Here is a 17,175-nt window from a genome sequence, read left to right as displayed (position 1 = left end):
AGTAACAAGAGAGAGACCACTTCTATAGGTCACTTCTAGGCCAAGTACATATCATGCCTTGTAAGAGTCTATACAAATAAACTAGCTACCCTTTTATATTTGACCATGCCATTAATTAATTGAAAATGCCACACATTCTTTTTTTCCTGTAACTACTCTACTTCCCTAGTGCTACTTTTTTTCTGTATATATCCTTATGGCCAAACCAGGAAAAATCTATCTGGCACTCTGGACTGTGCTTCACAGGGAATGAATCCCTTCCTCCACATCCCTAGTAATTCAGCCCCACCAAATAACTTTAAATTTTATATTGCTTTAGATAGGAAGGTGTTGGTTTTCTAGCCAGACATATGTTAGTCACAAAGAAGAAAGATTATTTGAAAAGATATATGCCGGTCAGAATAATCAGACAGCCAACAGTAGTGGTATACACACAGACACACAGACTGCATATAAAAACATTACGCTAAATGTATTTTAAACTATTAGAGAAAATGTATCTTGAAGTTCATCATTAGGTTGAGAGAAGCAAATTCTTTGTAATTTTTAAAGGATCATGGTAAATTACTGAGGAAAAGTTCTACATTTTCTGACTTGGAGTATCGGAGGAGATCCAGCTACTGACTCTCAGAGATTCTGATGAAAGGAAAGACTTTTGTGGTCTGGATAAACTACAGCACTAATTTAACACAGTTCAGAGTCCAACTACTCATGTTTTGCCAACAACCCTAGGCAGAGTTTGTTGATTTATTCTGAGTGCAACCACAGAGGCTGATGGTTTTATCATACCACTAGTCACACACTCTTGTAACTCTGACAGATACTTGTCTCTTCTTGGCAAAGCTACTGAAGAACACGAGTTTCTTGTTCATTGTGTATTTCTCCAGGTTTCTAAGCAGTAGATAGTAAATACATTTGATTGCATAAATTAATAGTGATAAAAGTAATAACTAATACTTGAACATTTAGTATATGCTTACCCATATTCCAAGCATTTTGCATACGTTAATGCATATAATCCTCAAAACAACTTAATGTCATAGGTACTATTATTATTTCCATTTTATAGAGAAAGAAACTGGATGCAGAGAGATTAGCTTAACATCACACAGCCCTTGACAAGTAGAGTCAAGATTTAGAAGAGTACATTATTGAAAGGGTTTTAATTTCAATATTTTAACTGCTTTTGGATTTATTTTAAAACAATATTCCAACAGGAGCTAAATTTGAAACTCATGGATGACAGAAAAAAAGCTTCTGAAGGAAACAATAAAATAGACCTTTTCCAACTTGCCAGAGTATAGCAAACCCAAAACTGACAAAAATTCACAGTTTCATCAATAAGAAGACAGCAAATAAATTTTCCTCCTTACTCCATGACACTGGTTCCCTTTCAAAGTCAAGTTAGATAGTATGAGATAGTTGCCTGAGAGTGTTTTGTAACAATGGAGTTAGTTTATTACAGATATTAAGCACTCACCCACCCACCCTAAACATTTAAATCTGTGTCTCTTTTAATGTAGCAATTTAGGGTTGAACCAGCAGGTATTGTCTGAGCATAACAAAGACATTGTTCCAAAAGCAAAAATATAAAAATAAAGAATATAACCTTCAGATATGTGCTTCGTAAACTCTGACTCTGTTCCCTTCTTATCCACTGTATCTCTGTTGAATGCCTGCCCCTTTTGATAGAGGGGAAAAAAATCATGAATTGAGATTTAATCATTGACAAACTTTCTATAAAATTTCTTGAATAATTTTTATTAAGCAAAATTGGGATCAAAGTCCCGTCTTCGAGATGCAGACTTTGGGATAACTGCTTCTTAATGTAAAGGGAATGCATCAGGTAAATAAAAGGGGAAATCTGCTAAAATAAAATTAAGCAGTTGAAGACAGATTTTAAGTAGTATTCACTTTACTAAAAATGGTAACCGATGGTTTCCATAAAAGAATTGCTCAGGGAGGTCCAAACAAATAAGGACTACAGGGGAAGAACAAGACTGTGTTTTCGGAATGGCAGTTGTTGGTAATATAAGGACAATAAGAGAATTAGAATGTTGGATGGGGGAAGGAGAGCCAATGTTACAGGCTTAAAGAATGAATGAGCAACACAGGATGAAAGCAGCGAACAGGCTACTAGGGAGGTATGTCAAATGGAGGAGAGTACAGTAATATGAAAGAGTTGAGGGGAGAATGTTTGATTTGTTTTAAGACAGGCCTTGGAAGTATGTTTTCAAATCAGAGGGCAGAAATCACTGCAGCAACCAGAACGATTGATAATGTGTAGAAATGAAGGTGAGAAGAGCTCTGAAAATTGATAGAGCAAGGCCATAAGGTAGGAGAAGGAGGCAAGAAGAGAGGTGACCAAGTTAGCTTTGGAAAAAATCACTTTTACTCTTAGACAGAAGTGAGAGAGAAAAAGATACACACGGTAAGACATAAAGGGATGAAAAAGACGGAAAGCTCCTGTGCTGGCTCAGTTAAAATACTTTATGACTCAATTCTATTAATATAATTTACTTGCTATTGTCCACTGATACTACAAGTGTGGTAGTGTCCTGGCTAACCACAGCTACAACTCTTCTAGCCCATTGGGACTCCTGTGATGTTAACACATTATTGCTTCTCTATTGACTCTTGTGGTATCTGTGTAGTGTGTGATAACACATTGGGGTTAGATTTCAGTGATTCTTTCTGATGGGGTGCCCAAAGCAATTTCATCCATGATTACAGACTTAGATGAATTCAGGCGAACAGACATTGCAAATTAGCAAAAGAATGCTAAGGAAACATCTAATGAGAATTTAAAGAGAAAGTACTTTACCTTTGGATCATCTAGTTTCAAACATAATGCCTAGAATAGGATAGGCACATAAATGTTTGCTGAATTAAAGGATTTATGAATGAAGCAAATAGCAGAGTTTTTGTTTGTTTGTTTGTTTGTTTTAATGGGGCTTTAGAGAAATCAGATTATAGTTACAGAAGTTTAGTAGCTATAAGGTGAATTTTGAGTAACAGCTATTATTGCAAGTAATTTCATCTGAAAATAATATTATTCACAGATAAAGAAAATATTCATTTTCTATATTAAGTATGACAGATGAACGAATTTACATTCAACAAATATTTTAAATTTGAATTTTGTTTTGTTTTGTTTTGTTTTACTTAATGTCTCAGACACTCAATCCTGTGGACTCCCCATATTTACTTTTCCTTTTTATATCTTCCCGCTTCTACATTTGCCATCCACTATCATAGACACCTATAACAACATCACCAACCATAGTTGGGGTAATGGAGAATTTCTTTAAAAAAAAAAAAAAGGCCTTACTAGTTTCTGATCATATCTTAGACACATCATAAGCCCAACATCCTACCTTGAGTCAATTCAAGTCAATTGGGTATAAGAAAAAATATTGGATATTTGGGAACATCTATAGCAACACTGTATAGTGGAACTATAATGTAAGTTGCATGTGTAATTTTACATTTTCTAGTAGTAAATTAAACTAAATAAAAAAGAAATAAGTGACGTAGTCTTATTTTATTTACAGAATATTATAATTTCAACATGAATCAATATAAAAATTATCAATGCTACATTTTCACTTCATTTTTATTTTGTGGTAGTATGTCTTAAAATCAAGTACATATTTTATACTTATCTTAATTTTCACTAACTATATTTCACATTATCAGTAGCCACACATTGCTAGTGGCTACCACATTGAACAGCATAGATCAATAAGTCCAGATTACACAACCACAGGCTATTTTTTAACTAAACAGCTAATTGAGTTCCTTAAAAATTTATTCAGAATTATTTTTTCCTGAAAACAAACCAATGAGTCAGGCTTATAACTACTTATATCTACTTTACTATTTTGTTAGGCTCTGTATACTCTTTTTTTTTTTTTTTGAGACGGAGTCTCGCTCTGTCGCCCAGGCTGGAGTGCAGTGGCCGGATCTCAGCTCACTGCAAGCTCCGCCTCCCGGGTTTACGCCATTCTCCTGCCTCAGCCTCCGGAGTAGCTGGGACTACAGGCGCCCGCCACCTCACCCGGCTAGTTTTTTTTTTTTTTTTTTTTTTTTTTTTTTTTAGTAGAGACGGGGTTTCACCGTGTTCGCCAGGATGGTGTCGATCTCCTGACCTTGTGATCCGCCCGACTCGGCCTCCCAAAGTGCTGGGATTACAGGCTTGAGCCACCACGCCCGGCCTCTGTATACTCTTTATAGACATCTGATAAGGGAGTTGCTGGAATAAGCCAGGCGTTTTTTAAAAATAAGGATTTAAAAAAATTTTGTCCTAACCTTTTCTTTTAAAATGAATATAGGTAATGAAATGGAAATCTGAAACAGCAGCTTATTTCTTTTTTTTTTTTTTTTTTTTTTTGAGACGGAGTCTCGCTGGGTGGCCCAGGCTGAAGTGCAGTGGCCGGATCTCAGCTCACTGCAAGCTCCGCCTCCCGGGTTCACGCCATTCTCCTGCCTCAGCCTCCCCAGTAGCTGGGACTACAGGCGCCCGCCACCTCACCCGGCTAGTTTTTTGTATTTTTTTAGTGGAGACGGGGTTTCACCGTGTTAGCCAGGGTGGTCTTGATCTCCTGACCTCGTGATCCGCCCGTCTCGGCCTCCCAAAGTGCTGGGATTACAGGCTTGAGCCACCGCGCCCGGCCAGCAGTTTATTTCTTAACATTTATATAAACCAAACATTTTTTGCTGCATGCTGCCTGTATAGAGGTCCTGTCTATGTCTAGCTTACCATAAATCTTATTGTTTAGAATTTTAATACCAAGGAAAGCAAATAAAAATCTTATAATCTTGTTAAAAGAACTTGAAGATGTCCTCCCACTGCTGAGGCCTTTCATCATATAATTCAGAGTAAAGATTAGTGGTCATGTTATCGAATCCTAAAATAATAGTGTATATTAGAAACATTGACAGATCTTTAATTGTAGCAGCACAAAGTGTACTACTAACTGTTCCACATATCATCAATAAATAGGAATTTAGGATACAGTTTGCTACCTTGACCTTCAAGCTCCAATTGTGTTTCAGTCATCAAGAGTTCATACATAGTATAATTTTCAATCTCTGAAAAGAGACTATGTGGACACAATAAACCACATATGTTATATGGGGGAAGAGTGGATATATAGTTGGCTTTATGGTCTCAAATTCAGTCAACCTTACTGGCAGAATTCACTTATGTTAATTCATTGCTTTTCAATCAGTAGCAAATAGCTAGTGTTTATTGTCCTTTTTTTTTTTTCTATGATCTTATAACATGTGTTCATTTTAGAGAACTTTAGATATTGTCCTGTTAAGCTAAACACATTTAGGTCTCAAAGATCTCTCAGCAAACATTTTTCTGATTATCACTTTAAGATGAATACCCCTGAATTACATGAAAAGTTAAAATTATACTCTCCTATACCAGAAAGAGAGCTACAATCAAGATGACTTTATTTATGGACAGTAACATTCCTACTTATTCTGAGGTCATGCTTCCTGAACACTGCAATCAAATTAAAATAACTGCAATCAAATTAAAATTATTTGCCCTTGGAAGGGCAAATAACTCACAAAGTCCAACAGACTGTCCCTTAAAAGAGTTGGAATAATACTGAATAACTGAAGCAATCACCAGCAGGTTCTAGCAGCTAGACACAATGACATCAATTAGAAGTAACCAATAACAATACAGAAATGAAAAGAAAAATAACAAAACACTAAAGTATTAATTCACTTTTCTAGTTTTCAGTAGCAGACTATCTGTAGTTATTTTGTCATAGAGGCAAATGACTCTCTTTGAGGACTTTATTGTATTATAAAAGAATATATAACTTGACCTTCAATCAACAAGAGAAAGTTAAATATTATTTAAGTGGATTTTGAGAAACATAACAACTGTGATACCTTTCAGTAAGGTTTTCTTGAGAAATACCCTTCCACTTTCTCCTTAGCATCTCTTGAAGACTGGAGTCTACTAATTATAAGATCCTGTTTAAGTACCATCTACCTGTTATCATGATGCCTGCCTAAATCCTACCCCAGCTGAAGAAAACAATAACACAAATCCTTTTACTCCTCGATTTCTCTGTAACTGTTTCTTCACCTTTTTGGCAGTTATTGTTGAATTTATTTTATATATATTTTAGATTCTAAGGCACGGGAAACACTAAAGTGTTGCAGAAGAAACACTAAAATGTCACAGAGGTTAGGTTACAACAGCAGGAAGGATCTACTATTCCTAGGGTTGGAGAATGGAAATATTTGGAAATATTAAAGCTTAGAAGATCAAAGGAAGCATCCTGTGAAGTTGAAACTCAGGCCTCTGAATAGGGGCCACTGCTTAGCTATAACTGATGTCTCTGAGATCAGAGATGGAACCCTGTGTAACTGGACCCCAGACTTGTAAGGAAGGACTTTAGTCCACTTGCGCTGGTGTCTCTGATGAGTATCATGAGTCTGATTTAACTAATGTTGGAAAAAGTGAAAATCAGTATTAACTTCTACTACTAGAATGAATTGTCTCTACTTAGGTGAAGAAGCATTGTTAGGGTGACAATGACAGGAAAAGAAAGCTAAAACAGGAACAAATTGTAAATAGAAAGAAGCATCTTTTCTTACTCCCTCTGGCTTCCAGCTTTCTTTTAGTGCTTCTTATTAGAGTTTATCAGGGAGTCAACCGGCAAAGTGAAAATGCAGTTTGTAGAATCCTAGTCCGAAGCGATTGCAACAACAACAACAAAATAAAGCTTAACAAACTGGCACATCTATTCAGAAGAAAGTCACTGTCTAATCTACACTCATATGCCTTGTACTATCTGGTGCAGTGAGCTGAATGGTGACTGCAAAGATATGTCCAGATTTAAATCTCTAGGACCTATAAATGTTACCTTATTTGCTAAAAGTGTCTTTGCAGATGTTGATATGGTTTGGCTGTGTCCCCACCAAAATCTCATCTTGAATTATAGTTCCCATAATCCCCATGTGTCTTGGGAGGGACCCAGTGGAGGGTAATTGAATCTTGGGGGCGGTTCACTCTTGCTGTTCTCATGATGTGAGTGAGTTCTCAGGAGATCTGATGGTTCTATAAGGGTCTTTTCCCTCTTTTGCTCAGCCCTTCTTGCTGTTGCTATGTGTAAGTTTCCAGAGGCCTCCGCAGCCATTCTGGCCTGTGAATCATTAAACCTCTTTCCTTATAAATTACCCAGTCTCAGGTATGTCTTTGTTAGCAGTATGAGAACAGACTAATACAGATGTGATTACAGATTTCGATATAAGGAGATTATCCTGTATTATACGAATGAGCCCTAAATCCCATCACAAGTCTCCTTGTAAAAGAGAGATGGGGAGAGATTAAATAGATACACAAAGAAGAGAAGGCCATGTGAAGACTGAGGCAGAGATTGGAGTGATATGGTCACAAACAAGGGAATGCCACAGTCACAGGAAATGGATTCTCCCTTAGAGCCAGAGAAAATGTGGCCCTGCTGACCTCTTGATTTCAGACTTCTGGCCTCCAGAACTGGAAGGGAATAAATTTCTGTTGTTTTAAGTCACCTAATTTATGGCAATTTGTTATGAAAGCCACAGGAAACTAATACATTTAGGTTATGCCTTTTACATAATAGATATTACAATTTTATGAAGTAAGTAAAATGAGAATCACAAAACTTTTGATTTACTCAGAGAAAGTTTAATCTACATAGAAAATCTACTAACATAACACTAATGAGTTAAGATAAATGGAACCTGTCTAAACCTAATCAAAATTGTATGCAAAATTAATAATTTGACTTTGGAAAATATGATTTTATGGATTATCAAGTCTTTCAATTGTGACTTATAATAATAAACGTATAAAATAAAAGGGCAAACATTTTCTGAAGTAAAATGAAGCATAAGTACTCATCAATCTCTAGTAGTTAATCTAGAAAAATATTTTACTACATTTTTAATTCTTAACTCTCCGTGTCTGAAATGACTTTCTATTCACCTATTTGATATTCTATTTTAGGAAAAAAGATGGCATTATGAATCAGCTTTGAAAAAATGCCTGTTATTTCATTGTTCAAAGTTCTCTATTTAATTTCATGGTAAGAAAAGAAAAGAGAAATTGGAAACACAGGAAATGTACAAACCACCTGTAGAGAGGATACTTAACATTTGGTGCCTACATTACATTCTTCCCCGTAAAACTTTTGTGTCTGACAAGGCTACATTTTATTGGCTTTTGAATTATATTGTGTAAAATTAGATTGAGTTAGCATATCATCCAAACTCCCTGGTGTAGCATATGTAAGCTTTGATTAGAAGATGAGACCTACTATGATTAGCAATAAAAGAATTGGAGGCACTGTACCTGGCACAGTTGAAGGCTATCCCTTCCAGAAATATTTGGCTATGTTTCCTCCCATTTCACATTATTGCATAAAGACTAGATTACTATTTGCATGTAATTATTTTGGATGAGAAAGAGAAGGCAAGGCAAATTTTTAGTCTACATTAGGATTAGCCAAATATAACTAGACAGATACAAACAGAATTTCTTCTCAAGATCATTTAGTCATTTAAAGTGCATAACAAAATTAATCTTGCCTTGTCAATCATATTATTTGAGCTGAAGTCAGCAGAATCCCATTTAGAAAAGATTCATTCTTTCTACATCATAGCTGTTAAAACCCACTCCTCATGGGAAAGACCTGTTATTCTTGATTTCTTCCCACATCTTTATCCTCATATCTAATCCATCACCAAGTTTTTGTAGATTATACGTCCAAAATGTTACAAATTAATCTTCTCTATATTTGCGTTTCCACCAACATGATCTCTGTGATGATTAATTTTACGTGTCAATGTAGTGAGGCAATACTGCCCAGTTGTTTGTTCAAACACTAGTCCATATGTTGCTGTGAAGGTGTCTTACGGATGCAATTAAGATTTACAATCAGTTGACTTTAAGTAAAGGAGATTACCCTTGATAATGTGGGTAGGCTTCATCTCATCAGTTGGAGGCCTCAAAAGCAAAAAATGAGGTATCCCGAAGAAAAAAGAACTCTGCCTTGGACTATTAATATAATATAGAAATTCTAAGTAAATTTATAGCCTGCTACAGCCTGCCTACAGATATTGGAGTCAAGACTATAACATCAACTCTTCCCTGAGTTGTCAGCCTTCCTTATCCATAGATTTCACACTTGCCAACCTCCTCAATCATATGAGCCAATTCCTTAAAATTACACACAGACACACACAGAGACACACACATAGGGACACACACACACACATGCACACACACATATATATGCAATCTTTTATTGTCCTATTGTTCCGTTTCTCTGGAAAATCCTGACTGACATGCCTAGATGATTAAAAGAGCACATCAGTGCTAATTTTTCCATTTCTTCCATTACCTCTAAAATCTGTTTTCTATGTAGCAATCAGCGATACACAGAATACATGATGAAGATTACACATAAATAGACAAAAAGTATGTTATAATCTACCTATAATCAGATATTAAAGGTCCTGAAAATAAGACTTAACCCCTCTCTGTGGCCTCTAGGCCCTTGTTTAATTTTTCAGTCTCGGCCCAAGTTACTCCCCCAAATCTATTTAGCTACCTTAAAGGAAAAGGTGATGTTTCTTTCCTTCAAGACAATTGTAAAGTTTGTGATTACATATTTATTTGTTCTTTTGTCTGCTTATTTTCTGTTTCTTCCCAACAGAAAGTAAAGTCCCGAAGGGTAAGGTTGATATTTATATTTTTGAGCATTGTATTCTCAGTGCCTGGTATAGTTTTGCATATGCATATTAATTCATAAGCATATGAATTGATAAGTATAATGGAATCAGTAGTAATTTTAGATAAGTATTTTGAAAAAGTGACATCAAATTCTAACTTACAGGTAAGAAAGGTAGTAAGATTAAAAAGAGAATCAGGAAATGCAAGAAACAAAATATCACCCAAGCCATAGGCATTAATCTTATAGTCTAGAGAGGAGTAACAGCAAAGTATTAAATATCCATTTTTGTATGTGTAAGATAAAATATATTCTGCTTCTCTTTTGGCTCACAATATGACCATTTTATTCAAACTCTGTTTTAAATCTTCTTTTTATACCACTCTAGTCTGTGAAGCTACTACAATTTTTTTTTTTTATTTTTATTTTTGAGACAAAGTCTCATTCTATCGCCCAGGCTGGAGTGCTGTGGAGCAATCTCAGTTCACTGCAACCTCCTCCTCCCAGGTTCAAGTGATTCTCCTGTCTCAGCCTCGGGAGCAGCTGGGACTACAGGGGCGCACTACCATGCACAGCAAAGTTTTTGTATTTTTGGTACAGATGGGGTTTCGCCATGTTAGCCGTGCTGGTCTCAAATTCCCGACCTCAAGAGATCTTCCAGCCTCTGCCTCCCGAAGTGTCAAGATTACAGGTGTGAGCCACTTTTGTTTGTCAAAAACAAATGCCTGACTGAATTTGTTTTTTAAAATAAAATTCAGAATGACTGCAACCAGGTTCTATTCCTTAACTAATTTATGTAATTTACCATCTCTGGTAACTTTGAAGAAAAGAGAAAGTAATTTTTCTGAACTTCAGAGCCCTTACCAACACCATAGGGAAAATACCAAACTGGATGAGTAATCTGATAGATCAAAAAACTGTATACGGAGCCCCTGGGAGTATGCGGAGAGAGAGATGGCTTGGAAACAAGAAAGGCCTGGTTAAGCAGCACAATCAAGTGTAGTGGCTGGCAAACCAGGTACTCCTTTGGGTGACTGTGGAAACAGAGGCAACATTCATGTTCCTTTCCTTGTCAACTAGTGTAGCTCATGTAAGCTTTCATTTGAACAAAGGATTCCACTGGGGATGGTGTACAGGACTAAATATGTGCTTTATAGAATCATGCCTATTGGCTCCCTGTCCTTTCCTTGTGTATCATCTCAATATGCCATACTTGCTCCATGTGTGGCTTACAGATCTACTTTCTTATTATAAGAAGAAAATTTTGCTACTCGTAATCTAGAAAATGTCAAGTGCAAAATGATCCCTGAGCATTTCATCTACTAAACACATGATTTACACAGCAATTGGAAACTTCAGTTTCTTTATGTAGCAAAATGAGGTTTCAGGTGCTTCAGAACAAAGAAAATACTCAGCATGATCCTTTCTCTTAATTCTCTTTGGATCATATTAAATCAGAAAGATATGTATACCCATAAAATAAAATAAAATAGCAGATAAAATAAAGGAGAGAGAAACAAATGCTAAAATGTCTAACATGGCTTCATAGCGAACCTAGATTTCATTATTTTTCTTCCCCCATTGAAATAATTATTTCCCTGAAATGCATTTAAAAATATGGAAGTCAATTTGTATTAGTTATGAACACTTCCTCAACTAATATTTTCATTATCTTAGAGATTCACTAGTTTATCTCTTCTTACCTAATTGATTAGAGAGTAAATGTCATGGAAGTTAAGAGACTTATTCTGGAGTCTTTTGTGTCTTCAGCCCACAACTCTCAAGTTCCCAGTCTACTGAGCCCTCCTCTATACTATATTGTTACTTACGTAAAAACATTTTTAATTATAGTATATGAGATTTGGCAGAGAAATATGCCTACTTTTTAAATTACATCTAAGATTTACAGAGACACAAAGGGATAGACACTATTTTGAGACAAGATAATGTTACTGATTTAGGACAATAAGGCATATGTGTTTTCCAGACATAGGGATAAATTTGGTGTCTCACAGATGCAATTTTGTCACTATCAAGGTTAGGGATGTAATTCTGAAATGTGGAAAACTTAATTTATACACATTTGGCTATATTAACACTAACATCTAATTAAATTTATTGGTGATATCTGAGCAAACTAGGGATAATTTGGATCAAATGTATGCCGTATTGTCTAGCAGAAAGAGTAGTGGTTTTAAAGAAAACAAACTAGGTTTGAATCCCATTTCTGCCACATGTTAACTTTTCTAAGTCTTGGTTTTCTTATATGTATAAAGGGAATAATAAGACTAATCTGGCAGAATTATTAGAAGTGTTACAAATAATACATGAAAAATGTGTAGCACAGTGCCTGGTATAAACAAATCATCCTCTATAGAAAGTACTGTTGTTATTGCTAGTCTTAATTATTCAATGTACCATCAAGTCACAACTCACTGTCAGACTGGCAATGGGTCTTGACTTGCAAATATGACAACAGTAATTTTTTTCTCACTTTAAATGAGGATGTACCTTAAAACTGAAAGAAACATTTTTATAAAACCCAAACAGTTATACACAAAAGGATTACTATTTTGATACTAGCAGACTGGATCTTAGACTAATTACTCTTATTTCATTGTCAATTGAAATTTTTAAAACAAGTTGTTAAATGTCTAGTTAAATTGTGTTTGAATGCTGTCTGTTAAAATGGGATATGTTCTTTGTTTTAATATTGACAAAATGAGTGATTGAAAAAAATGAGGCTTGAATTTCAGTATATTAATCTGATTTTTCTTAAAGTTTGGGAGCTTTTTTGCTCCTTTTAGAAGTGGAAACTTTAAAAATATGAAAGGATACATAATTATAAAACTAATGTATGTATTTATTCATAAACGGGTAAAAGGAAATGTATATAATGATCAACGTTACAAAGATTTTGTATATGAGCCAGGTCTTCAACCTTCTTTTGGAAATTTTACATTGTCATTGTGTAGATTATAAAATTTTGTATTCATACACAGATTCTTTTGTGCAAGTGGTCGCTATTAAAATATGTTAAAAGCATTATGGTAATTCTTAATCACTAGTTATTTTTCATAGTCTAAAGAAATCAGAGGCATTGCTGATAGAATTAATGACAAGAGAAACAATGCTGGGGTTTTAGTTCCGTTCAGACCACCCACACCTCACTAAAAGAAAGTACAAACCGAACAAAGTAGTCATTATCCTAATCAAACACGGAACATGAGGTTCTATTGGGACTTATATAACTAACTCTAATTAAAACACCATGAAAACTGTATAATGAGATCATTGTTATTCTGAAGTGATGGGGGGGGTTGGGTTTCAACCTCTTAATTTTACGTATGTACTGAATATGTAGATGGAAATTAATCGTATAATACCTGAGAAATGTGGCTTTTTAATACTTCTGTCTCATGTCATTGTTTGCCTAAGTATAAACCGATTCTAACATCTTTCAAAAGCAAAGTTTTGGGAGCTTATGTGTTTGAAAAATACTTTTAGTGGATTGCTTTCTTTGTTTATTCTTGGTTAAAGGCAGAAGCATCTTGACATTTACATTGCTATTTTTCTGCTTTCAAGGATGCTAACAACAAAAAAAATGGTCTTGGCTAGGATTAGCTTGAAATGGTCCCCTGAACTTCCACAGGGTCATTCTGGCAATCTCTGAAATAATTTCCTCTATTATGAACCTGCTGTGACATCTTCCATAAGGACACAATGCCAGAGATACACAAGGCATGCAGATGTATATACACATACATGTATTGTCCCTCAAATTACAAATGGGCTGTGCTCCCCAAACTCCTGATTATGGCCATTGTTGGAACTCAGAAGTGTTTTCCCAAAGAAAGAATAATGTACGTATATTTACTTAGATAGTCCCTGTAGTCTGCTTAGCCAAGATGTAGCTGAAATACCATACATAAAAAATAACAATGGGATACTAGACCATAATCAATAGTTTTGTTTTAAATATAATAATTCGACTTTAATTCGTCTCCAATGGTGGTGTTGGAGGATGTTCACTTTTCCTGAGTCCTATTTCTATCTAGCAGTCAGAATTAGACACTAGCTCATGTTTGCTTTCTTGATTTATCACGCCTTTCAGATTAACACAAATGAAAGAGTGAATCTCTGATTCTCTTTTCCAAAGCCACACCAAATTACCTCTCCTTTTGTAAAATTTCCCGATAAACCTATCTTACCACAGTAATGCAGCAGTGTGTGTGTGTGTGTATGTGTGTGTCAGAATGGGGAAGAAAGGAAACCCTTATTACTGTTTAACTGCTATCTCTTTAAATGTGGAGAGAGAATAAAGATGAGATTTTATGGAGATGTGTCATCTTAATGCATAAATGTGGGGTCATGTTCATATACCTGACACACATATTATTAGCAGCATATTAGTAGAAATCCTTTGTCATTATATTTTTGTTGGGAGCAGTTTTCAAATCCCATGGCTTTCTATTTGTATACTAAAAGATTAAAATCAAAGATCTTTCTGTTTCTGTTCAGTTTAATGCAATCACTTTAAATAAAAGAGAGGGCAATAATTATTTTAAGACTATGTAAGCTAGTGTATGGGTGCCCTCATTTTAAGACTATGTAAGCTAGTGTGTGGGTGAGTGAAGAAAGGAGATAGAGGCACAACAGTAACCTCAAGGACTCATACCCTTAAACACTGGAGTAATTTGTGATAAGGCTGGAAATCTTGCTGAAATTGGCTAAAATAAGCTAAGAAGATGCACTTTTTAAAAAGATATTACATTTCAACCACAAAATGGTTGGTTCCAAAATCTAAAAAGTAGTTTAAATGTCAAAACTTAAAACATGTAGGAGAATATGCCCCAGAAGACCATGATGCTTATACAACAGTACTCCCCAAACACCTAAAGAAAGTGATTTGATAGAAGTCTTTTCTACTAGAAAAGGTTTGTCATTTAAAGACCCAAGATTTATTTTAGAAGCTAGTGCTACTTAGATATTTTATTTACTCTTTTCTTAACTGTATATTTAATGTCACTCCTCAAACTCTATTTTCTATGAGAGGTTGCAACCCCTCAATTGGCAGGCAATAAGCAAAGGTTTAATAAAGGGAAGGACAATATATTGAAAATTAAACTTAAAGGAAATACTTCACTGCTGTGATTCTGGGAAAAGAGAACTGGTGTCACCTAATTTTTAAATATGTCTCCCTTGGTTAATAGTGATATGGGGGAGCTTTGGAAATGAGAACATTATCAGAGTCTGAAGTATTAATAATCTTTTGAGATCTGTTTTAGAGATGAAAAACTGATGCTCAGAAATGCTAATTATCTTGCTGCAGACCATTTAAGAAGAAAAAGACAAATTTTCATCTCAAATCTCTTCCTACTTTTAAAGATCCCAAGTCTAGTGCTCTCTTATAATATCATTGTTATTTGGTATTCTTAATTTTGAAAGCTATTCTAATGTGAACAAGTGAGATGCTTATCACAAAAAGCAATATTAAAACTATATTGTATGACAAAAAGCAATTCAACAGAGAAAGGAGAGTCTTAACAAACAATGCTGGAACAACCGGACATTTATATGCAAAAAAAAAAAAAAAAAAGAATTGAAACACAGACCTTATCCTTTTCATGAAAATTAACTCAGAATGGATCAGAGGACTAAATGTAAAATGCAATACTACAAAACTTCTAGAAGATAATATAAGATAAAATCTGAGTGACCTTGGGTTTGACAATAACTTTTGAAGTATGATACAAAAAGCACAGGAAAGAAAATTTGGTAAACTGACTTTTATTAAAATTATAATTTAATTTTCAAATTTCATTAAAATTAACAACTTCTGCTCTGCAAAAGGCGCTGTTAAGAGAGTGAAAAGATAAGCCATAGTCTGAGAGAAAATCTTTTGCAAAACATGTATCTAATGGAGGACTGGTGTCCAAAGTATAAAAATATGCCTGAAAACTCAACAATAAGAAAAAAACCCCACAATTTTAAAAATGGGCAAAAGAGCTGAACAGATACCACATCAAATAAAATATATAGATGGCAAATAAGCATATGAAAAGATGCACAACATCATATACCGTTGGGGAACTGCAGATTCAAACAACAATGAAATATCAACATACATCTATTAGAATAGCTAAAATCCAAAACAGTGACACAAATGCAGATGAAGATGTGGAGCGACAGAAAGTTTCATTGACTATTGGTGGGCATGAAAAATGGTACAGCCAGTTTGAAAGACAGTTTGGCAGTTTCCTACAAAACTAAACATAGGCTTACCACATTATCCAGCAATTGCACACTTTAGTATCTGCTGAAATAAATTGAAATGTATGCCCACAAAAAAGCCTGCACCAAAATATGTACAGCCACTTTATTCACAACTGCCAAAACTTGAAAGCAACAAAAATGCCCTTGAATAGATAAATGAATAAACAAACTGGTATAGCTATACAATGGAATACTACTCAGTGATAAAAAGAAATGAACATGGAGAAAATGCACTGCATATTGCTAAGTGAAAGTAGCCAATCCAATAAGTTTGCATGCTGTACTATTCCAAATATGTGACATTCTGGAAAAGGCAAAGCTATGGAGGCAGTGAAAATATCAGTGGTTGCCAGAGGTTCAGTAGGAAGGAATGAATAGGTGGAGCACAAGAGATTTTAGGGAAGTAAAACTATTGTATGTGACCTGCAACAGTGGGTACATATTATTATACATTTGTCAAAGCCCAAAGAATGTACAACCTGAAGAGTGAACCCTGGTATTAAACTATTCATTTTAGTTTGTATCTATTCACCAATGTTGTATCAAGATTGGCTCATAGTAACAAATATATCAACACAAGATATTAACAATTGGGATAACTGTGTCTAGGAAGACGGGATGCTGAGGAGTCATACGAGAATTCCGTACTTTCTGCTCAATTATTTTCTAAGCCTAAACCTGCTTTAAAAAATAAAGACTATCAATTTGTTTAATAAAAGCTTTTTATAGTGGGAATGCACAGATTTACCAGGTCAGACTCCTTGCTCTGCTTTTGTAGAGTAAAAACTACAGGGAACAAAAAAGGATCCAATGGCAAAACGCAGATGCCCAGAGATCTCTCCAGACACACACAGTACCCAGGAGTGGTAGAGCACTGCCTACTGGAATGACAGTAAAGGAAGGAATGAGATAGAAGATTTAGAATTCTTAAGAAAATACAGAATCCCCTGTCTACTCAAGAGCAACAAGTCAAATTTTACACTGCCGAATTTGATAGTAGTGATATTTTCGTGACGCTTTGTAATTTTCAACATACTTTCACTGACGTGGTCCCTGAACATAGATATTGTTTTACTGGCTCCCCACTACTGACCAAGTTCAGTACTTCCAACGTACTTCACAGCTTTTTCATTTATGGGTTTGCAGT

General features: G+C 35.1%; 1 protein-coding gene and 1 long non-coding RNA gene across 4 annotated transcripts in view; one reads left to right on the top strand and one right to left on the bottom strand.

Annotated features, from left to right (window-relative positions):
• The window catches only part of NAALADL2 (N-acetylated alpha-linked acidic dipeptidase like 2), a 967,958-nt gene that overhangs the window by 25,133 nt on the left and 925,650 nt on the right, over positions 1-17,175 (bottom strand). The window lies entirely within an intron of this gene.
• On the top strand, positions 2,082-6,170 carry LOC117083750. The gene is made up of 3 exons (XR_004437199.1): positions 2,082-2,144; positions 3,259-3,465; positions 5,389-6,170. It is a non-coding gene; the product is annotated as an uncharacterized LOC117083750 (long non-coding RNA).

The sequence above is a fragment of the Trachypithecus francoisi genome, unplaced genomic scaffold, assembly GCF_009764315.1.
Source record: "Trachypithecus francoisi isolate TF-2019V2 unplaced genomic scaffold, Tfra_2.0 Lachesis_group0, whole genome shotgun sequence".
NCBI classification, from domain to species: Eukaryota; Metazoa; Chordata; class Mammalia; order Primates; family Cercopithecidae; genus Trachypithecus; species Trachypithecus francoisi.
Note: the sequence above shows the minus strand (reverse complement) of the source record. Positions and strands in the feature narration are given on the sequence as shown.